This window comes from Phocoena sinus, chromosome X, assembly GCF_008692025.1.
Source record: "Phocoena sinus isolate mPhoSin1 chromosome X, mPhoSin1.pri, whole genome shotgun sequence".
NCBI classification, from domain to species: Eukaryota; Metazoa; Chordata; class Mammalia; order Artiodactyla; family Phocoenidae; genus Phocoena; species Phocoena sinus.
In genome coordinates, this window is record NC_045784.1 from 40,794,174 (window position 1) to 40,816,058 (window position 21,885).

Sequence of the window (21,885 nt, forward strand, 5' to 3'; positions counted from 1 at the left end):
CATAATTCTATTATCTAACAAGAAGACAATTAAACCCCAGGGACGGGTGAAAGAATTATAACCAAGGTACTCAATGCTCAAGTCCTATTCACAGTGCAAACAAACAAAACAAAGACAATCATAAACAACAAAAAAAAGCCCGTCCATGCTGGCTAAAGACCATTTATTTGAGGTACACATAATGGGAAAGAGAGTTAAAAGGGAGGAAAAGACCGATTAAAAGTTAAGCCTGCTACCTGCTGTTGGAAAGCCTGCTTGGAACTGGGATAAGGACCATTTCTTGAAACGTTAACCTAGAATTTGAAGAGCTTACCCTCCGGAATGAGAACAGGGGCAACCCATAAATCCAACCAAGAAGTAAAGAAACCCACTGATGTTTAAAGCCAAGCTGACATTCTCATCAAAGTTTCACTAGAAATTAATGAAATGCTGCTTCGTGGGTCATTCAACGAAAGGAAGAGTAGACTTCCTTGTCTTTTTAAGGGATTATCTGGATGATTCTATATTGCCTCCCCAAAGCATCCCTAACTTTAGAAATTGTAGTTTTTGGAAAGAAATTATGACCCCAAGCACTGTACGTGGCAGTAAATGAAGAGGGATGAACAATTTCATAGCACTGCCAGAATGTTAACTTTACCAAGTCAAAATTGTAAAGTTTGGCTCTAGATGTCCCCTTCCAATCCCCAACCATGATTTTTCACATATTTTAGCACATGTACTAGCAGCCTTCTGGAACTAAATAGGAATATACAACAGCATATTTATGGATTTGACAGAACACACGCCAGTACATTACTCGAACAAAGATTTTACTTCTAACAAAAATTGCCTCCCATGGAGTAGACCTCATGTTAAGTGTTCTGACCACACACACATTAAAATAGACAAACGGAAGCTATGTTAGCTGTTGGATACGTCTATTACCTGGATTGTGGTGATGATAATGGGTGTTTGCACACGTAAACTCGTCAAACTGTACACATTAAATATGTGCAGTTCTTTGTATATCAATGATACCTCAATGAAATTGTGTACAAAAAACAAACAAACTGCCTTCCACGTGGTTAAGAACAAAAAGCCTAACTCTAACTGTAGCCCAGGAAAGAAATGCACACATATATGTAGACACAGTGTGCCGTGGGGTGAAATTATGCCCGAGGAAAAACCAACCTTTTAAATACAGGTGTCTAATTAAAGTACGTTCTTGTGAACTTGGATTCCTTTTGTGTTACGTTAGAGCATTTGAGCCAGGGTCTCACCATAACCAGCACGTGACTACACTGACCAAAAACATTTATACCAGCTGATGGTCACTTGATTCTCATATCACTTATTTAGTAAATTGCTCGGGAAGTCAACTTGAAGATTGAGGTGAACGTTTTCTGAGATGTTCCTGCTCAAGACATTTAAAAAAAAAAATTCCCTGCCAGATAACTCTAGTCTAAACAGGCCTGGGAAGGGATGGGGTTGGCACGAGGTCCTAAAACAAGCTTCTAAAGGCGAAACCACTCAGCCCATAAAGACAGACTCAGACCAGTTTTTAAAAAATAATATTTAGCAATTAGGCACATGCCTTTAATCCTTCTCAATGAAAACCAACTTTTTTTAAACAACCATTGGATGAAAACATGAATCACTTTACTCATTAAAAGCCCTCAGAGAAAAAGTATAGTTTTCACCTAAGTAACTGCCTTTTTAAGGACAAGTTCCAGAAATTAATTGCACTAAATCCACGTGAAAACATCTCTCTCTCTGTCACTCTCCCCCTCTCGAAATTCTCTTCACACAATGTTGGCAGTATGCAATAGTGGTGAGGAATTCATCATTGGAAAAAAAATGAAATAAAGTAATCTGCATTCTTCTACCAATGGTAAGTGAAAAAAAAGGTATCCAAGTAAGGTGACTCTTTTCTGAACCTGTAAATAGAAAAAACAGTTCTCCCAAGAATCCCTGATACAGACTTTTAATAACAATTAACCCATTACTATTCTATACTATTACTGGGGTCCTTCTAAATTTGGTCTCATTTCAAAGTCTTGTGCTATTTTCTAAAGGCATTGACATCACATACGCCTAACAGTGCAGGTTTCATTTATAATCAAATCTCTACCAAGCCTCCGTTTTCACTACTATACAGAACTCCTTTTGTCACCAAATGTTCTCATGGTACAAAATTCTTCGCTTGGTCTTCCTTGACTCTTCCCATCAAGTTTCACTCAGCTCAGATGGACTAAGGAGGAGCAAATCCTTGGCCTCTACATATTGCTTGCCCAGCCCCTCTTCGCCCTCTGCTGGGCCTGGCTCAAAGAGATTCTAGAAGAGTCTAGAAGGATTCTAAGGGGCCTTCCCGGAGTCCCCCGAAAAGTTAGCTGCATGCTATTCAGGGCCAGCTCCCTGATCACTCAGTCTGTGTCTCAGGCAGAAACACAAGCCAAATTGTTCTTTAATTATTTGTTTAGAAATACATCTCCCTATAAGAATATGAGCTCTGTGAGGGTAAGAATTGAGTCCCGTTCTTTTGAGACTCCCCAGGTACTAGCAGGTACACTGGATCATAGTCATCTTTTAATAAATATTTGTCAAATAAAGAAGTCTGAGTGACGTGCCTGGCACCTGCACTGATATTCTTCAAAAAACAAAACAACCTAAAACAATAGGAGACTATCTCCATTTCAGGAAAATTCTTACATTTCTTTATCCTTTAAACATTACTCACTTCCCATCTTAGTTTTATGGTACTTTTCTATAATATCTGTGGGTGCTTATAGGATCAAGCTATTTGTAAAAGAGGATATTTTCCTAACAGAAGTGCAGACTAGTGAAAGCACTCTCTCAAGGTGAACATTTCTATACAGTCCCTTGTAGCACAAGGAGAATAGCCTTGTAGTACAGAAGATGGGGCTCAGGAAGGCTATCCTAACTGCCTTCATTCCATAGGACAAGTAAACTCTGATGAAATGGAAGAATTGAGACAATTGAACAGGTAATGGTGGGGGATGGGAGAAGAGGATAGAAGGAAGAACAAAGGGAACATCCATGGGTTACAATTTCCTTTGCTTGTGATGGCTATGAAATGAAGTATGTTGTGAGCAAATGAAGCCTCTTCCAAAACTCATACATGTCTACCAGCAGCTAACATTGGGCTTCAATTATTATGAGGTCTATGGTAGCGTGTTGATTTTTTTTAACATCTTTATTGGAGTATAATTGCTTTACAATGGCGTGTTAGTTTCTGCTGTGTAACGAAGTGAATCAGCTATACATATATATATATATCCCCATATCTCCTCCCTCTTGCGTCTCCCTCCCACCCTCCCTATCCCACCCCTCTAGGTGGACACAAAGCACTGAGCTGATCTCCCTGTGCTAGTTAGCATGTTGACTTTTAAAATTATGTGGTTTGTGTAAATGGCTCATATCACAAAGGAAGAGAAGGGGAGACAGCTAACAGATAAGTGTGAAGATTTGGAGGGGCTAATAAAAATGGTTAGATAATGGTGGAGTGCAACTAGAGATTATCATATTAAGTGAAGTAAGTCAGAAAGAGAAAGACAAATAGCATATGATATTACTTATATGTGGAATGTAAAATATGACACAAATGAACCTATCTATGAAACAAAGACTCACACACATAGAGAACAGACTTGTGGTTGCCTGGGGGGCTGTGGGAGGGATGGATTGGGAGTTTGGGGTTAGCAGATGCAAACTATTATATGTAGGATGGATAAACAACGAGGTCCTACTGTATAGCACAGGGAACTATATACAATATCCTGGGATAAACCATAATGGAAAACAATATTAAAAAGAATGTATGTATGTGTATAACTGAGTGACTTTGCCGTACAGAAGAAATTAACACAGCATTGTAAATCAACTATACTTCAATTAAAAAAGATTTTTTAATTGAATGTGTTGACCAAAAAAAGAAAAAAATGGTGGAGGGCTAAATGTAGTATATATCATACATACTGATACTATCTGATGACCTAGCAGCTACAGCACCCACAAGACGTTTAGCAAGGAGGAATAAGGTGAAAACTTGAATGGTACTTGTGTAACAAAGAGAAAATGGGAACGTTAATTGAGATTTATAGAGAAAGACTGTTCTGATATGTGTTAAATAAAGGAAAAGGGGGTAATTGGCTATTTTGAAACTTCTAGAGAATGCATCAAATATTCGCTCCCAGAGTGGGCGCCACCCAGTGGATGTACGACCAGTTTGCCAACTGGTCGTAAGGAAACAAAAAGAGTTTCAGCGGTAATAACTCTGTACAAACCAAGGGCCATGAAAAGCCTTGCCAACAGCATTTTTCTCCACCTTCTTCTCACCTTATTAGTTGATGATCCCAGTGAAGGGTTTTTGACAAGGGATGGACAGTTCTGTAGAACAAATGAAAGTGTTCAGGGAAACACTACCCATCTAATTAAAAGTCAGATTCAAAAAAATAATGGAGGAAAATATCAAAAGATTAAGCTCTCGGCTCACAGTTGGAGATGGATTTTTGAGATGGTCACAGAAGTAGTCTGGAATGGAAAAAGGAAAAGGGATACCAAAGAAGGAGGGCCATTGAAGAGAGCAAAGAGGAGAGATGTCGGTCAATACAGCCAAAAGGGAGTAGAAGAGAAGCCCAACACTCATTTACAACACTGAGGCACTCATCAATGGGGCAACAGCTTCATGGGCATCCTCTGTGAACTAGCTAGAAAAGGAAGTTTACCAGATGGAGAAAACCAGAAGGATACAGGAGGAGTGACCCTCGGGAGTTAAAAAAAAAAAAACTTAGAAAGGTGAGCATCCGGAGTCCAAGAGAAAGGGAAGATTATTCATAGGCCTGGGCAAAGTCAAGAGATGAAGGAAGGAAGTCTTTCTTCCTGTGCGGGGTTGGGGGAGCAGCAGTGGCAACCTTTATCACTAGGTTGAAAGGGGAATTAACAGAAACAAAACTACGGTTTATATTGATGGTAAGTAACACAGGGGAAATCTGGTTCCCCTTTCTGTGAGTGGAGAAAGAGGTCAGGAGAGGTACTTGGCACTGAAGCATAGTATAACCTTGAAAGGACTGGCTCAGAGGACAAGAGAATGTTTGTGTGTGTGTTGGGGGGGCTCTAGAAGTCATTTTTAGTCAAAAAGGAATAGCAAAAGCCTCTCATTTAGAGAAAAGGGGGTCTATAAGGAGCTCAGAAATGAAGGGGAACCCTCGACGTCTAATGAGAACACACTAGACGTAACATGGCAATTCTAGAAGAGCAGTCAACCTCAAGACCCCATGAGCAATCCAAACCACAAGACCAAGCTTTCCTGGGGTATCCAGCCTGTGGCTATACATCCCATGTAGATGTGACAAGCCAGGAATGATCCCAATTTACTAAGTCCAGCATTGCCTGCTCCCCTTCCTGACCCCATGTTCGTCCTCCTGCCTCCCATTTCTCGCTGGGAGGCAAAGGCATCAAACCTGTTGAAATTTCTCACGGACAATTACTATTCATTCTGACACTCTCTCTCCTTTAAGTCCTAGCCTGATTATTAAACTTTCTATAGTCTGGGGAACAAACTGTAAAGAAAAGAAAAAAAAAAGCCATCCATACGATGATAATCCTTTTCATGCTGAGAGTCAAACTCATCTTACTACTGGAAACACTAAAAGTTAATGCAAACCCTATGCTGACACAAGAGAGCTGTTATGTACATCACCACTCTTCTTTCATATCTGCCCCTGTGGAGGCCAGGACGGGCCACAGAATCAGGGATGGAATAAATGGAGATACTTAAAAGGGCAGAATCTAGAGGATTTGGTGGGGAAAAAAAAAACCCCAAATAAAACAAATAGGTATTCCCTAGATTGAGTTTCATACTCAGACAAAACCTTACAATCTTTGTATGCTCTTATTATTATATCTCCTGATTTTCTAAGGTTAAATGAACCTCAATAAATTTTAAAATCATGAATAAAAAGTTGAGAAACTAGAATTCTCGAGGCTCGGTCAAGAAAACACGTCACGGGCTTCCCTGGTGGTGCAGTGGTTGAGAGTCCGCCTGCCGATGCAGGGCACACGGGTTCGTGCCCCGGTCCGGGAAGATCCCACATGTCGTGGAGCGGCTGGACCGGTGAGCCATGGCCGCTGGGCCTGCGCGTCCGGAGCCTGTGCTCCGCAACGGGAGAGGCCACAGCAGTGAGAGGCCCACGTACCACAAAAAAAAAAAAAAAAAAAAAAAAAAAAAAAAAAAGAAAAGAAAAGAAAACACGTCACGTTTTGTTTTAGATGTGCCAGTAGGGACAGACAGAAAACGCTTAAGAAAATTGTCATTTTACCAATATATCAAATAACAGGTTACATGAAAGAGCATTACCCAAAGTGTGTTCCTTGGAGTATTAAACCAAGAGATGACTCAAAAAAAAAACCCTACAGTTCTTGGAATCTATTAAATTTAGGAAATGTTGTAGACGTGCCATATGCCCCTCTTGAAGTTTCGATACAAACATGAAAGGTTCTGAAAAGTCCTGCAGGAGAGGAACTTATTTAATGTTGTTCAACCCAGCTTTTCCTGAACTTACTGGGCCACAGAATTTTTTCCCCGTCTCCTGAAAATGTGTTTTGTACTAGACAGTACTAAAGCCTATACTGGTCCCCGCACAGTTTATCACATACAGTAGGGAGAAGTTTGGGTTGCCACAGACCTGTCAAGAATTCTGCTGAGGAAGCTGCCCCCAAACCAGGAATGTGAAAAGGAAGAGGGATACTGAAGACAGACGGCCACTGAAAGCGACAGAGAGCAAGGACACGTGTCAGTCAACACAACCAAAGGGAAAGGGGGTGCCAGGCATGGGCCAACCTTCTTGGCTAAGTAAACTCTAATGGCACCTGCGCCTTCAGCTCTATGCTGTTTCCTTTCAAAGCCACCAGTTTCCGTGGCCGGGACAAAACAAATGACTGTTGAGATCTTTTAAAGAAAAATTTAAAATAATCCAGCGCACCAGATTTCATTTATAATGAAACATGGCAATTTTGATGGAAGCCACGGTGCGAATAATGGAATTAAGCTCTCATGTTTCCTTGTTGGTTTTACAAAGCCACCCGCTCAGTACTGTGCCATCCGTAATCAGGCCGGATGAAGGCAATCACGTAGTAAATGTCAACACCCGCTGTGTATACAGTACTGCCCAACTATCACAGTTCTTTCACATCCAAGTCTTTGACCCTTACAACAACCTTGTGAAGCCTGTGGTTGTGTTATTATCTATTTACAGATGGCGAAACAGGATTAGAGGGGATCATTGCCATGAACACCTCATATACAAATAGAAGGGACTCTAGTAACTGCTTGACAAATTGATGAGCAAAAAGTCCAGGCCAAATACTCAATGACATGAGTTTGGGGAAGCAGCAAGGTGCCATGGGGAGAATGGTGACCTCTGCCTAAGAAGAAGGGGGCTCTGTGATCCAGGCAAACAGCTTGGCTTCACTGGGTCTCAGTTTGCTCCCCAAGCAAATGAGGATAATACTTACCCTACCTATAACGGGATCATTGAGATGACCCCACAAAATGAGGTTTATTAAAGTACTTTACCAATTTTCATGCATTCTGCAAATAGAAGAGATTTTATTTTTCTCACAGTGGTAGAATACGATGGTAGCATTTTCATGTCTTTGTAATCTGAACCCTGCTTCAGATGTTTTAGCCCCCATCATACAGTGAGTGCTACAGTAGTTGTGTTTAAGTGCAAATGCTAATAAACCGGGGCTGGAGCAGATACTTTCTGAGCCACTTGCTTCAAAACCTTGTAAACAGGAGGAACTAAAGCGATGGCAATTATTACAGTTTAACTTTGGTTTCTCATCTGTACTAAAAGGTTATATTTCTATCCCCAAACCATTAAAACTTCATCAGTTTTTTTTTCTCCTAAGAGAGGCTAAGCTTTTATTTTGCCAAATAAGGGCATTTTTAAACCCCTCCATCTATAAAAATGATTGCTCATTTTTTTAAGGTTTTTTTTTTTTAAATTAAGAACTAACACAATAAATTGCACGTATTTAAAGTGTACAATTTGATAAGTTTTGGCATACATATGCACCAGTGAAACCATCACCACCATCAAGATAGTGAAATTATCCACCAGCTCCAAAGTTTCCTCACACCCTTTTGTAATCACTCCCACCTGCCCCCTCACAGCTCCCCCACTCCAAGCAACCACCGATCTGCTTTCTGTCACTATAGATTGCTTAGCATTTTCTAGAATTTTATATAAATGGAATCATACAGTATGTACTTTTTTTGTGGGGGGAGGGGGGTCTGGCTTTTTTCACTTAGTGTAGGGTCATCTGTGTTGTTCACTATATCAGTAATTCACTCCTTTTCACTATTGAGTACAACCCATCATATGGATACACCACAATTGATTGATCCATTCACCTGCTGGTGGACATTAGGGTTATTTCCAGTTTTTAGCTATTACTTACAAAACTGCTGTAAACATTCATGTACAAGTCTTCATAGGGACACATGCTTTCTTTTCCCTAGGAGTGGAATATCTGGATCAAATGGTAGGTGTATGTTTAACATTTTAAGAAACTGCCAAACTGTCTTGCAAGATGTTTGTACCATTTTACACTGACCTGCATGTATTATGAGGGCTCTAGATCCTCCAAAACCTTGCCAGCACTTGGTACAGTCAGGCTTTTTAACTGCAGCCATTCAAATAGGTGTGTAGTGGTATCTCATTGTCTTTTTCATTTGCATTTTCCTAATGACTAACGATGTTGAACATCTCTTAATGTGCACGTTTGTCATTTATATATCTTCTTTAGTGAAGTGTTTGTTCAAACCATTTGTCCACTTTTTCTATGTTGTTTGTTTTCTAATTATTAGAAACCCCAGTTTTTTTTAACAGGTGGTACAAGACTGGTAACTAAGAACTCAATCAAAATTTTACATAATTCATGGGTACCCAAGAGGATAAAAGCTTCACAATGACTATTTCCTAAAACCTATGCTGAACTAAAATATTCTCTAAATGTTATGACAAACTTGAAATTCTTCTAAAGCTTGAAAAGAACTTTATTTTTTTATCAGTATTGCTGCTAAGTCTACACAAGTTCTGAACTTAGTAAAAAAGTAATTATATTTCCATGTATTCTACTAGTACCTAAACCATCTTAGTTCTTCCTCAGTGCATTAGCTGAAAATCACCAAAGTTTCTGTCTCTAAACCACATTTCACACTTTGTACTAATTATATTCTAATCCCATAAGATCCTATTTTCCAAAAATAATTTTTTTATGTCAGACGTGTGCCTACATTCAAAAAGTGACGAAGGCCAAAACCTCTGTCACGTTGTTTGCACAAACAGTCACAGCTAAAGTGTGTTTTGCAAGCATGGAGAAGAATTCTCCTTTAAGATCTGTAGAGCAGGCTGGATTTGAGGGCTGCTACGGGCTTTCCTTTGAGGAAAAGCAGGCCCAGTTCTGCTGTGCAGGGCCATCGGTTCGCAGTTCAATTGTTACAGTTGATGTGGGTTTCCTTTTAGATGCCTGGAAAATGACTCTGCTGACCACATCCACATTCTGAAATACTTTTTGAGAACTTGTAACCAAACTGCAGGAACTGACTCATTTTGCAGTGCCCAGCTACCACACAATCGTACCAGAATAGACTCCAGTCAAAAGCAGAAATAGCAAGGTCTTAGAACACAGGCAACAAATTGCCTATTTATATGGGGGAAGAAAGGGGGAAATCCCAGGATGCATGGGGCAAAACGGCTCAAGCCCTGGGAGACCATGAGACGTGACCAGCCTGAGAGGAAGGACCGAACAGAACACATGACTTCATGGGCAATATATGTGCTTCCCTCAAAGCTAGAAGTCATAGGCTGATAGAAAAGGAATCTTAATGTCTAGCTCTCCATAGTCCACCTAGAAAGTAGATTCAGTTGAGAGAGATGTATGCAGGAGGATTTGGCGGGGAGATGGTGTCTTGAATGCTCATTCCTGAATTCCTTGCTCGGGAAGCCAGGAGCATGCCCCTCATCTCCCAGGAGATGAGCAAAAATGGACATCCTATCAGGGATGCCAGAAAGAAGTCAGGCCAGAGCCCGGGGACACCAGGGCTTAGGACCAAAGAGATCTGCCAGTACCCTCAGGCTCCCCGACATCCTTCGTTATCCATTTCTACAGCTCCCAACGCGGTTCATCCAAGTGTGTCAGCTTCCTCATGATGTGCCAACTCTCACTCCCTCTCTCAGTGCAGAGTTCCTACCTTAGGGGGAAGATGGAAAGGAGCAAACTAGGCCCTCCTCCACAAAACAATCTATGTTCCCAAGGTACTGATTTCTCCTCCCCACAAGTGAAACCGTCATTCTCTCAGTCAGTTTCAGCCAGAGGAGGTAAGGAAATCCGGTCCAGTTGAACTAAACTATAAATGACAAAAGCAATAACTCTTTTCTGCAGGTGGGTCCCTGGCTAAAAGAATATGAATGTTAACCCAAATGCATAACTAACTAGTCAGGCTAGGTCAGGCTAGGTGATAAAAGTTAGATGGGAAGTCTCAGGTCATGTAAAGTAAGATAAACCTGGACCATACCTCCAAAGAGCTACCAAGTCCCTGGCTAAGCCCTGGTTGTTATCAGGCCTGGTGACATGGTCCAAGGTTAATAAAATGACCTATATATACAGTTTATGTCTCACTTCACGGAGGCCATGTCTCTTAACATGTAAACTCCCAGATAACAGAAATTATACCTACCTTATACAAAATGTAGGACTTTTAATATCAGATTATGAGAGTAAGAGAATGACAAGGGGCTGCAATTCATTTACACCAATCAACTCTATCTTTAAGAAACTGCAAAAGTGTTTTCTTCCCAACTGCTCAACTGCTTTTATTTTCCCATGATCCCCTTCTGCCTCCAATTGTGAAAATGAGCACTGTGTGACACGACTTTTTAACCCGTATCAAACAATCAATTTTCATACAGAATTCTAAGACGGAAACTATCAATTGATTGAACAGAAAACTAGGGGCTACAAAAACCATTTTGAACACAGAATTACTTAAAATCCACACAGTTCAAAAGTCTAAACTATTTCTCACCGAGTGTAAAATCAGCAAAGACACGCCCCATCAAAAGTGTGCTTGGGGCAAGTCTAAATAGAATCGAAGCATCCCCCTGCGAGAAAACTGAGTAACCCCACGCCTCTGAGGAATAGATACGACAGGAAAAAATTACCCACTTTTGGATCTTTAGCTGATAAGGAGTTGATAGCTCAACTTCATCTTTCTTTACAAAGGTTTTCGTATCACCATCATTTAAATGAAAAAAGTAGCATTTTCCCAAAAGAGTGCCCTGCACAACTTGTACACACTCTGATCATGAGGCACGATGGGCTGGACTCCCCAGGTTCCCTGCAGAAATCACCTGTCCCTTTGGAACACCATCCTCCTTCTCTTCTGTTATCGTCTCCCACCTTCTAGCAGCTTCTTACTATGGCCAACAGGGCCCTACGCAATCTGCAATTCACTACCTCCCAGACCTCATCGACTACTTTCCCACAGGTAAACCTCTGCACAAATATCACAACATCAGAGAGGACTTTCCTGTCAGCCCTAGATAAAGCAGCTCTTTCCCGGGCCCCTGGGGACGACCTCTCTGTTGGACCAGGTTTTATTTTTCTCTCTAGCACCTTCTAACGCCTGGCATCTACTTATTTGTTCAATCACTGTCAGCCTGCCCCCCTCCATGTAACCAGGGACCTTGTGCACTGCTGTATTCCCAAACTAGGAACACCATCTGGCATGCAGTAGGTATGCAATACATTTTTGTAAAGTGAACATTTCCCACTTGACAGCTTTGCCAATTGTTCTGCTACAAGCTTATGAGGTCTGGTTGGCACCTGGGACACTTTTTGTTAACATCTTATCAAATACCCCATACTTCAAGGGCCAGGTGGACAGGAGCTATAGGAGAGTGCTCATTTCCCCAGTGTGAAGAGCAATTAGGCAGGGGTTGGGGAAGAAAGAACAGTTTCTTTATACTCTCCCTGCTATCCAAGGGTAGAAGATACAGGAGAAGCTTTCAGAAAAGGTAGAAATTTACTATCTTTATCAACCTAACTTGTCACCATCAGTCCTTACTTGATCTAGCTCAGAGAGAAAGAATCCTGAGATCAGGAGCCATCCTTTTAGAGGTTGAATGATTTTGTTTTTAAATTTACATTCACATTTCCTTCCATGGGGCCGTATATACCTACTGTTGATGTAGACTTCGCATTTCATGCTAAAAGATATAAAGCATTTTCATCGCCTTTGTTGCTGTGGCCAAACCTGTATCAGAAAACACACAGACAAAGTTTGTGCCATTACAAAGAGTTTTAATGGTTAGTTATGTGTTTTTCAAAAACTATGCAAAATAACACCCAAGTTTAAATCACATGTAAAGATGATGACCCTGTCTGCCTTGAGGAATAATATTCCTAACTGCAGCATGGTACCAAGTAACACTTCTTGAAGAGTTAGTAGTATAAACCCTCCTCCCTAACCTCGTCTCCCCCAAAGAGTGGGTATCCCTCATTTTCCCCACCTTTACTTGGAAGTATTTTCAAAAACTCATAATAAATTTAATCGAGGGCAGAACAGGACTTTTTACCCTCCAAATTGGCTTAAATTCTATCTAAAAACAATTTTCCAAGACATCATTGTGGAGGCCTTTGTTGTCTCTTAATTTTCTTCAGAGAAATGAGTCAAAAGCTTGGGGGAATTCTTAGACTGGACTTATTGACAGATTCCTTACTATGAGCCCTTCTTCCACCACCATTAAAAAAAGAAAGAAAAACCACTTCCCTGCATTATTTTCCTGTCATGAGCCCTTTTCCCCCCCTTACTTTAAAAAGAAAAAAGAAGTCCGGCTGCCAAAGGAAGATGCTTAAAGTCTTTAATGAATGTCAGTCTGTGAAATGTGCCTTGCCTCCAAGATGGCAAAGGATCAAATAAAAGATGTAGTCACTAAGGTGAAAGGAACAAAGAGTGAGTTGGTAGTTACTCCTCCTTCCTTCCCCTAATGGACCCTCCACCCCCCATCCTTTCTTTCATGTGTCTGCAGGTAGGCGTTGAATGAGTTACATGAGAATATGGATAAATGAATGAATGAATGAAAAAATGAACAAATGAAGATAGATATGCTTAATATATCCTCCTATGGGCAGGCTCAGTCCAAGGCCAAGAGAATTTTTAAAGAGATTTCTAAGCACTCAGAACCCACGGGCTACGGTGACATGCCCTTGCCTTCTAAACCAAATTCTTAACCTGTATTTGAAAGAGGAGAAAATTCTCAAGGTGAAACCCCTTTCCTATATTCTGAAAATTAACTCCTCATCCAAACAAAGGGCTTTATGCACATAGATGGCTTCTTATAATTCTTTACTTACAAATTCTGCCCCTCTAGATTACACCCAGAATGAGATGGAGATAAAGGAGAAACTATTAGTAATTACAGATTCTTACTCATTTTATTTTCTATGGATGAATGCTATACCGATAGAAAAATCTCCAGAAAGGTGGATGAAAGTGCATCCCCTCACATACTTCTCCCTTCCACCCCCACTTTCAAGTGAAAACATTAGAGAAAAAAATAGGGGAAGTTACATGAGTAAATGTGTTAGTGCATAAGATCAACTGAAAACAAGGAATTCCCCTCTTGGACTTCAGTGGCCTAATTAAAACTCATAAAACACAAATGACTAAAACTGCTCCCAGCGATTTGTGTAATAAGAAGCAGAAAAAGTCAATTTTGTATTTCAATATTGAGAGGGCCAGGCCTGGAAGATGTGATACTTCGCAGAATAGAGATGAGAAGACCATTTCTGAGACTTTCAAGTTCAATCAACTTTTATTCTGCTTTCCTGCCAGAAGTACTTACCATCTGTACTGGTGACATCTTGCTTGGATATAGATTCTGGTCCCACAGCTTATCAGCTGAGTGGCCCTAAGTACATTCCTTTACCTCTCTGTGCCTTAGTGTCCTCATCTATGAAATGGGCATAATAATTGCACCAATGGGTTGTCAAGAGGATTAAACAGGTCAATGTGGGTAGAGTACTCACAACTGTGCCTACCCAGAACATGGGAAGTGTGCCAGAAATGGCAGCCACCATGATCATCACTCTTTTGCTTAATCTGGTGTGAAGAAAAACGTATAGCTTAGAATGGATCCACAGGCTTTGAGACTAAACTGAAGTCTGTTCCCGAAAGGATCTGGGAAGGAACTCAAGTGTGTTAAGTACCATTATTCCAGGGACCACAGTATGCGCTTTACATGTGTTATCTCATGCCACAGCCCTGGAAGCTAAATACTGATGCTCCACTCTCTGGGGCTTACGGACATAAATGGGATAACTTCCTCATCTAGCAAGGGGCCAAGTGAGCTTAAAGCACAAGTCTACTTATTTCCGAAGCCTGGGCCTCTTAGGGGGCAAACACATCAATGGATGCTGTGAACAGGTACCGTCTTGGGGTCATATGAACCACTGTCACATACCTGATACTCACTGGAAAATGTCTGGATGTCTGGAGGTTTTTTTCAGGTAATCAGAACTTTGAAAGCACCTTGTAACATTTTGCTGGGCCTGTACAAAGTCACTCAGTTTCTCTCATTGTTAAGAACTCTAGTCTCACTTTATATATATCACACAACTAACTGAGAGAAATCAATGGGTTTTCATTTGAAAAGTCTTTATCCGTCTGCTTTAAGAAAGGTGGGGGAAAAAAAAAAAAAGAAAAGGTGGGAAAACTAGGCTTTCTTCTAATACCACCACCAGCCGTGGGCTTTCAGTAAAACAGGTGCCTAAGGAGAATTAAACCGTTCCAAGGCAGAAAAGGAAGCTCATTTAAAATAAAACCTTAGGGACTTCCCTGGTGGTGTAGTGGTTAAGAATCTGCCTGCCAATGCAGGGGACACGGGTTTGAGCCCTGGTCCGGGAAGATCCCACATGCCGTGAAGCAATTAAGTCCATGAGCCACAGCTACTGAGCCTGCACTCTAGAGCCCGTGAGCCACAACTACTAAAGCCCGTGCGCCTAGAGCCCGTGCGTGCTCTGCAACAAAGAGAAGCCACCGCAATGAGAAGTCCACACACTGCAACTAGAGAAAGCCCGCGCGCAGCAACAAGGACCCAACACAGCCCAAAATAAAACTAAATTAAATAAATTAAAAAAATAAAAAATAAAATAAAATAAAACCTTAGATTGCTTTTCATAATCAATGACTCCATCTTCTACCTTAAAGTAACCAGTTAAACTTCGTTTTTAAGCAAGTTATTACTTTGTTAGATTGACCTTTAAAAGAAAGCAACTAGAAACTATTTTGCTATTAAAATATAGCTAAGGAAAACAAAATGTCTCGATTATATTGACTTAACAAAAGTATTTTACATTCAACTTTTACATGCATCTAATATGTTCCTTTAAGAATTTAAAGAAAAAAAAGAATTTAAAGAAAATCAACTCTATGAGCGTTCTAATGATGTATATACAACCACATTATTATATAGTTAATAACATCTATGTATTTTTCAATTTTATATTTTAGATTATCCTAACTACTTTGGAATGTATAAACTAGAATAAATATAGGGTTGAAAGACAATAGGTTACACAGTTGAGAATTTAAGAACTTGAGCCAGGAAATGTCCAAGATTAAATCATTTACATTCTTTAATATGTAGAATGATTGTTTTATATTAATTTTTTTTAATTTTTCAAAGGAAAACAATAGCAAGTAGGCGAGTTTAAGATGTTTTCACTGGAATAAATGTTATGTATTGTTCTCCAGTTCCTTATCTAAATTGAAGGTTTCATAAGATACAAAAGTATTTTACTTTGCATGTTTTCCTTAGTAATTTAAAATTGTCTTGATTTTAAAAATACTCAATGATTATATTCAAATTTGGCTAAGTTTCCTCTCCTGAATGAAGACATGGGTTCTCCAAATTCTGATTGCACAATCGAAACAGTTTGTTTAAGAAAAAGAAATTCTCGTGGTTGTGAATATAAAAATAACTAACAGTAAGAAAACTCCAATGGGCAGAAAAAATTTCATTATTTATGATAGTCTGAGATTGATAGGAGGGAATGAGTTTGAATAAGGAGATCAAAGAGAAATAAATCTAGGACCCTTACATTTGTTCAAAGATAACATTACTGCTAGTATTTGATTGAAACGCCAAACAAATAAATAAGTAAAACATATAGTATGTCAGACAGAGATAAGTGCTAAGAAGAAAAATTAAGCAAGATAGTGGGATAGGGAAGTTGGGAAGTAGAATGGGGAGGTTGCTATCAGCTTGGAATGAACTTTTATCCTTAGAAATATAGAGGTATTGGAGAGACATCTTATACACTTCTTTGAGAAATATTGTCAAAAGTATCCTTTTGTGGATTCAGGGTCATGCAGCACAAGGTCCACAGGGACCCTTGCTGTGGCCAGTGTGGCTCCCACGCCAAGGAGTTCACTCTCTCTGCAGTGACCCGTGTCCTTCTCAGAGCCCAGACGTCCTGCTGGGTTAAGGGCCCAGGAAATGTCTCCAGAAAGACTCTTCCCACTATTCCAGATCATTTCCTTGGGGCAGAGGAAAGAGTTATTTTGTGCATCTTCATTTTTCAAGATAAAGAAGTCAGGCTGACTGCTGATGGAGATCCTGTTGGGAAGCCTATAAAGACATAAAGAGCCTCTCAGAGCCCTGGAACACCCCCCCACACACACCGAGGAAAACCCGTTGTAAGCATTCCGCAGCAGGCCCCTGGTAATGACCATGGTGGTGATGTCTGATGACACCAGGAGCGGGGTGACTAGGAATAAACAGCTGAAACGCCCCTGTGACTCAGTCAAGACTTCCAGTGCCACATCTCCAGGCCTCCCTCATACCTGAAGCAGACTCATTAAGAGCAAACTTCAGCCAGACTGCTTGCTTCCCAATCTTGGCTCTATCGCTTCCTGGCTGGGACACTTTGGGTAAGTTGCTTCACCTCGTTTCTCCATGTAAAATGGGGATTAAAAACCATATTGGCCCTCTTCGGTTTTTGTGAAGATTAAGTAAGTTAATATATGTAAAGCGTTTTATACCAAAACACATCTACTGAGCATCTGCCATGTGCCAGACACTGTTCTAGATGCCAATGATTCGTTTAGAGCAGTGCCTGGCATATAATGTGAGCTCAACGTATACCAGTAATGAGAGGTCTACAAACCCTTATCTCACTCTCAGATTGATTATTATGATGCTGATTTTATAAAGATAATAGGGTAACTATTCTATCTATATAAAACTCAGCACTCCATGATCAAACACATTAATAATTTCTACAGTAAAACATAAAAACATCCTGCTAATTGGGATAAATAAAGACTATAAACACTGGCTTCATGTTAGTTTAGGTCAGGATTTGCTACCAAATTTTTTACATTAAAATCTTTTGGTTTTCAGACCTTTTTGGATTTCAGAAGCGAGCGATGGGGGACCTATATAGTAAATAAGGGGCAAAACCCACTGAAGTCTTCTTTTCCTTTCTAACTTCTGGACATGCTAATGACCAAATAAACAGTCAAAACCACTTAGGAGTAGAAAATAGGAAGCCCTTCAGGCATGGGAAATCCACAACTGCATAATTAATCTATGCCAAATATAATCTAAACAATCCCTCCTTCCCTCCAAATAGAGTGCCATAAGCTTCTCAGTCAACCAATTCATTGCCACAAACAACAGGTCTCAAACAATCTTTAAGGGTTTTTAAAAGTAACTTTTGAATATAGGATAATACACTTAAGTTTTACCACTATTTTAATAGTACAACCCTATCTTTCCTATGGAAAAAAGACAAGCTATTAAATGATTTAAAAAATTGACTTAAAAACATGGACCTTCAAAGAATACAGGATGCTCTGTAGTCCATCTAGGGGAGATGAATAAACGTTATGCCAAAGTGGTAAACTATCCTGCTACCGAAGGAATTTTCTCCACATTGCATTTAAGGAAATCTTTGCAGCTCTTGAAGAGCTATACAATAACTAGTTCAAGATGTTTGCACTGCTGGTCAGCACTGGATAAAGGATTTGCACAAACGCATGGAAACCGACTTCTCTTGCCTCTTCATTACCCCCATATGTTGTTATTTATCTTCCCCAACTTCTCTGACCCCTTTCCACTTATTTTATACTCAAGTAGTGCTTTGTTCATGACCTATGTTTACCACTCCCATGGCGATCGGTACACAAAGGCAAGTCAGGAAGACATGGAACGAACGGAGATACTTATATTGCTTCATGGTTTTTTCCCCTTCTCATTATCCTCCTACTCAGTGAGACTGTAGTGGGAGGTCTGAATGACATTTGCAAACCGAGAACTTAAAGCTACATTTCAACACCCAACCCCTCAGTTGTTACAGGAACAACACTATGAGGCTTATCTAGGTTCTGACAAACAGCCACTTGTTCCGCTAGTGATTAAAGTTCCCCCTTCCAATCAAATATATACACATATACATATCCATACCTCGAAACATTTGGTTGGACAGAACTGTATACCACACCAAAAATGTAAATACAAGCCCAAAGGGAAAGTGTTTATATTCCCAGATTTGCAAATATCAATAGTACTTAAAGAAAGTTATTCTGAGGTCTGTCCCTTGACCTGAGTCCCTTCCGTTTGTAGCTTTACATGCCCACAAAGACAAAGACATGTGCATACCATTAATGTCTTTTAACAAAGTATACAAAACTTGCAAGACTCTCCATAACCCCAGAGAATTTATTTATTTTACATGTATTTTTTTAAAATCAATAAATTGTAACAGAGAGGAGCACAAAGAATTGAAAACATGAAGATCTAAAGAAATGCTTTTGGAATATACTTTTTAGCATTTACTGTTTCAACCTGCTTCTGTCATATTTTTGTCATTCAAAACAATGGCTTCTAAATGGATGAGTAAAACCTAAAAATTATATAGAGGCTTTTTTCCATTAAGCATGGCAGTGTTTAGACAGATTATTAAATCACCATGTTTCTCCCAAGTATTTCCATGAAATACAGAGCTGAAAACAATTGTGAATCACTGAACACAAACTAGCAATCAGATATAAATTACCTGTAAATATCTTAATGTTTTGTTCCCACTTTTCTGTCTTCAAGATTTTGAAACCTATAAATCCATGTACTTCAAGAAAAAGAGTAGCATTTTTCCATATCCTTAGCCACACTTTAATTAAGTCAAGTAACTTGTAATATTAACAAGTTTGGATCACCAGTCTGATTTATTGGAGGACCTGCCCTTAACGGCCATGCTTACCTTGCTTTTTATCTATTTCTTTGAAAATAAATACTTCTACAGAAGTCTTGAGAGCTATTAGTCTGAGAAAAATGCTCTCAAAAATTCTCAAAGTATATAAGCAGGAAAAAAAGACCAATTAACAGATCCCACTAGATTCATCTTCCTCCCCTCCACCCTCATCTCACTCTAGTGCCAACAAGAGAAACTGTAGAACTGCTATCCTGTTTTTTATTATACGTTTTCCCCTTTCGAGTTAAGGATTTCAAGATTTTTGAAAGAAACAGAATGAAAACCCAAAGTCAGAAATGCAGACTTATCTCTCAATTTGAAATAATGTACTTTAAAAAGTAAATAAATATTGTATCCTCTATAACCCTAACCTTACAATTCTGTCACTAAGTTTTAATTATATATATTCATATTCATAAAGGGAGATCACCAAAAAATGACCTACATGTTTGCTAGCAGTTAAAGGACAAAATATTTTTCCATCTGATTCCATAAGTGGACATCACATGATTACTTCTATTGACCAATAAGAAACTGATAAAATCAGGTAGCCACCCTCCATTCTAGTTTTATTTTCTTATTTTATTCAACTTTTCCACCACAATCATTCTTAAGAAGACAAATCAAGAAATCAGACACTCATGCCTAATATAAAATTGTGTTTCCTTACAGTTCATGAACAAGAACCTATCATATATATATATATATATAAAACACAATTACTCAAAGCATTATTGTATTTTTCTGGAAATTTAAACATAGGGGCAGCTCAGATTTAAGATCAGAAAACTGAATTTAAGGTTCCGGAGAAAGAGAGACACAGGCACACCAGTAAGAACTGCTAATCACGATATCTCGGAACATCTCTCAAAAATGAACCATGTAGAAATAAACCACCCTTCTACTGTACTAATGTAATCAAAGAGAACAGTCTTAAAATTCATGACACAAGTGTAAAAAAAATATCTGCTACCATCTTAATCTGCCCTTCACAATCAGTAGGAAATTTTTCCAATGCATTACTTAAACTATCATTTTGTAGAGTTCTAACTAAATTCTTGACATCCTAGTATAGAAGGACGGAAAGGAGGGCAAGTTGACTAATTCTGAAAACATCCCTTTAAATATCTATCACACATACTGTTCGGACTAAATGGAAATCTATATCCATGGAATGTTAATGCCACAACTCTACCAGAGAACCCATTTTTATTCTCTTCGCCCTCATAAAAAGAAAAAGGTGGCGAGGTGTCGGGGAGCCAAGCTAGTTGTATTACATATATTTGGCTAACTGGTAACACTCAGCTCATCTTTGTTAATTACCTGGCTTCTTCTCAGCCTTTATGCTGTATTCTTGGGCTGCTCCTTTTTTAGAATTCCTCACTCTGTTTATGTGTTCTTTGGTTCAACACAGTTGTTAGGGGTCTGTGAACAATTTTACAATTCCCACACACACCATATGATATCTATTAGGGAGCAATGCCACTTTTCACTTACCAATTCTGGATAAAGCAGTATTTCCTGGTGACAGAATGCTGCTGCTTCCGTTCGCTAAAACTCCCTCTTCACAGCTTGATAAATCTGATTAGAAAATGTCTTTGTTCCAGATCACACGAGGCGCTTTTTTCCTACGAAAGTTTTCTAAAGAGTTATCTGCATTTCATTCCTGTGACAAAACGAATAAGAACAAGGGGGGTAGGGAGGGAACAGGGAGTAAGTCCACACAAGTTCCTGGCAAAGATTTTTAGCTGCATTTTTCTGAGTTTAATCAGTAAGCTACATTAAAGTGACAGTTACCAGTTCAGGGAGCCAGAGTTTGATCAAGGCAGCCACAACCAGTTTGGGTATCTTCCACTGATGTGCAGACCCCAAGGAAGTAGTCCCTTGGTCATCTATCACATGTGGCTGAATCACTGGACACCCGTCGCCCCCCCCCCCCCTCCGCCCCTGTTGAGCAGCAGCCCAGGCAGGAGAGTGGCTGGTCGCCCGAAGCGGGACCTCTTATAGGGACCCGCCAATTAGCTGTTGACCAATCGCAGGCAGCACCTAGTACCTAAGTCACATGACAGGGCAGTCCCTATGACTACAGGATTTCTGAATTACTGGGGTTACACAAAGGACACTCATTCAGGAAAAGAGAAAAAAAAAAAAAAAAAAGCCATAAGCCGAAACAGAAAACGCCCAGGCTGTGACAACTCCGGCTTTAAAACAGGGAACACCCTAGCCTCACACAGACAGACAAAAAGCCACAACCAAGCCAGGATGGAAATCAGCGGAATGCCTGGCACATATTAAAAAATAATCGCAAAGCAGAGGCTGAGCTTACAAACCCGCTTCAGCTATATAAATCTACTACCTCCTTCCCCTTCCTCTTCAGTCTCCCCAGCAATTTTACATTCTCAACTTCTTTATTCTAAAAAGCTCCGGTGAGCCTCTGCAAAGACGCTGGAGGAAAAATGGGTGAGACACACGAGCCCCAGCTCTTCTCAGCCCCTCAAAATACCCCTGAAGGAGATTCAAAGTCTGCCGTGAAAAAGTTCCTTAAACGAAATACACGTCTCG

General features: G+C 39.8%; 1 long non-coding RNA gene across 1 annotated transcript; it reads right to left on the minus strand.

Moving 5' to 3' along the window:
* Positions 1-6,257: 6,257 nt before the first annotated feature.
* LOC116747866 lies at positions 6,258-21,299 on the minus strand. The gene is made up of 3 exons (XR_004348125.1): positions 21,121-21,299; positions 20,821-20,989; positions 6,258-12,322 (listed from the first exon to the last, which is right to left on the minus strand). It is a non-coding gene; the product is annotated as an uncharacterized LOC116747866 (long non-coding RNA).
* Between the last annotated feature and the right edge of the window lie 586 nt (positions 21,300-21,885).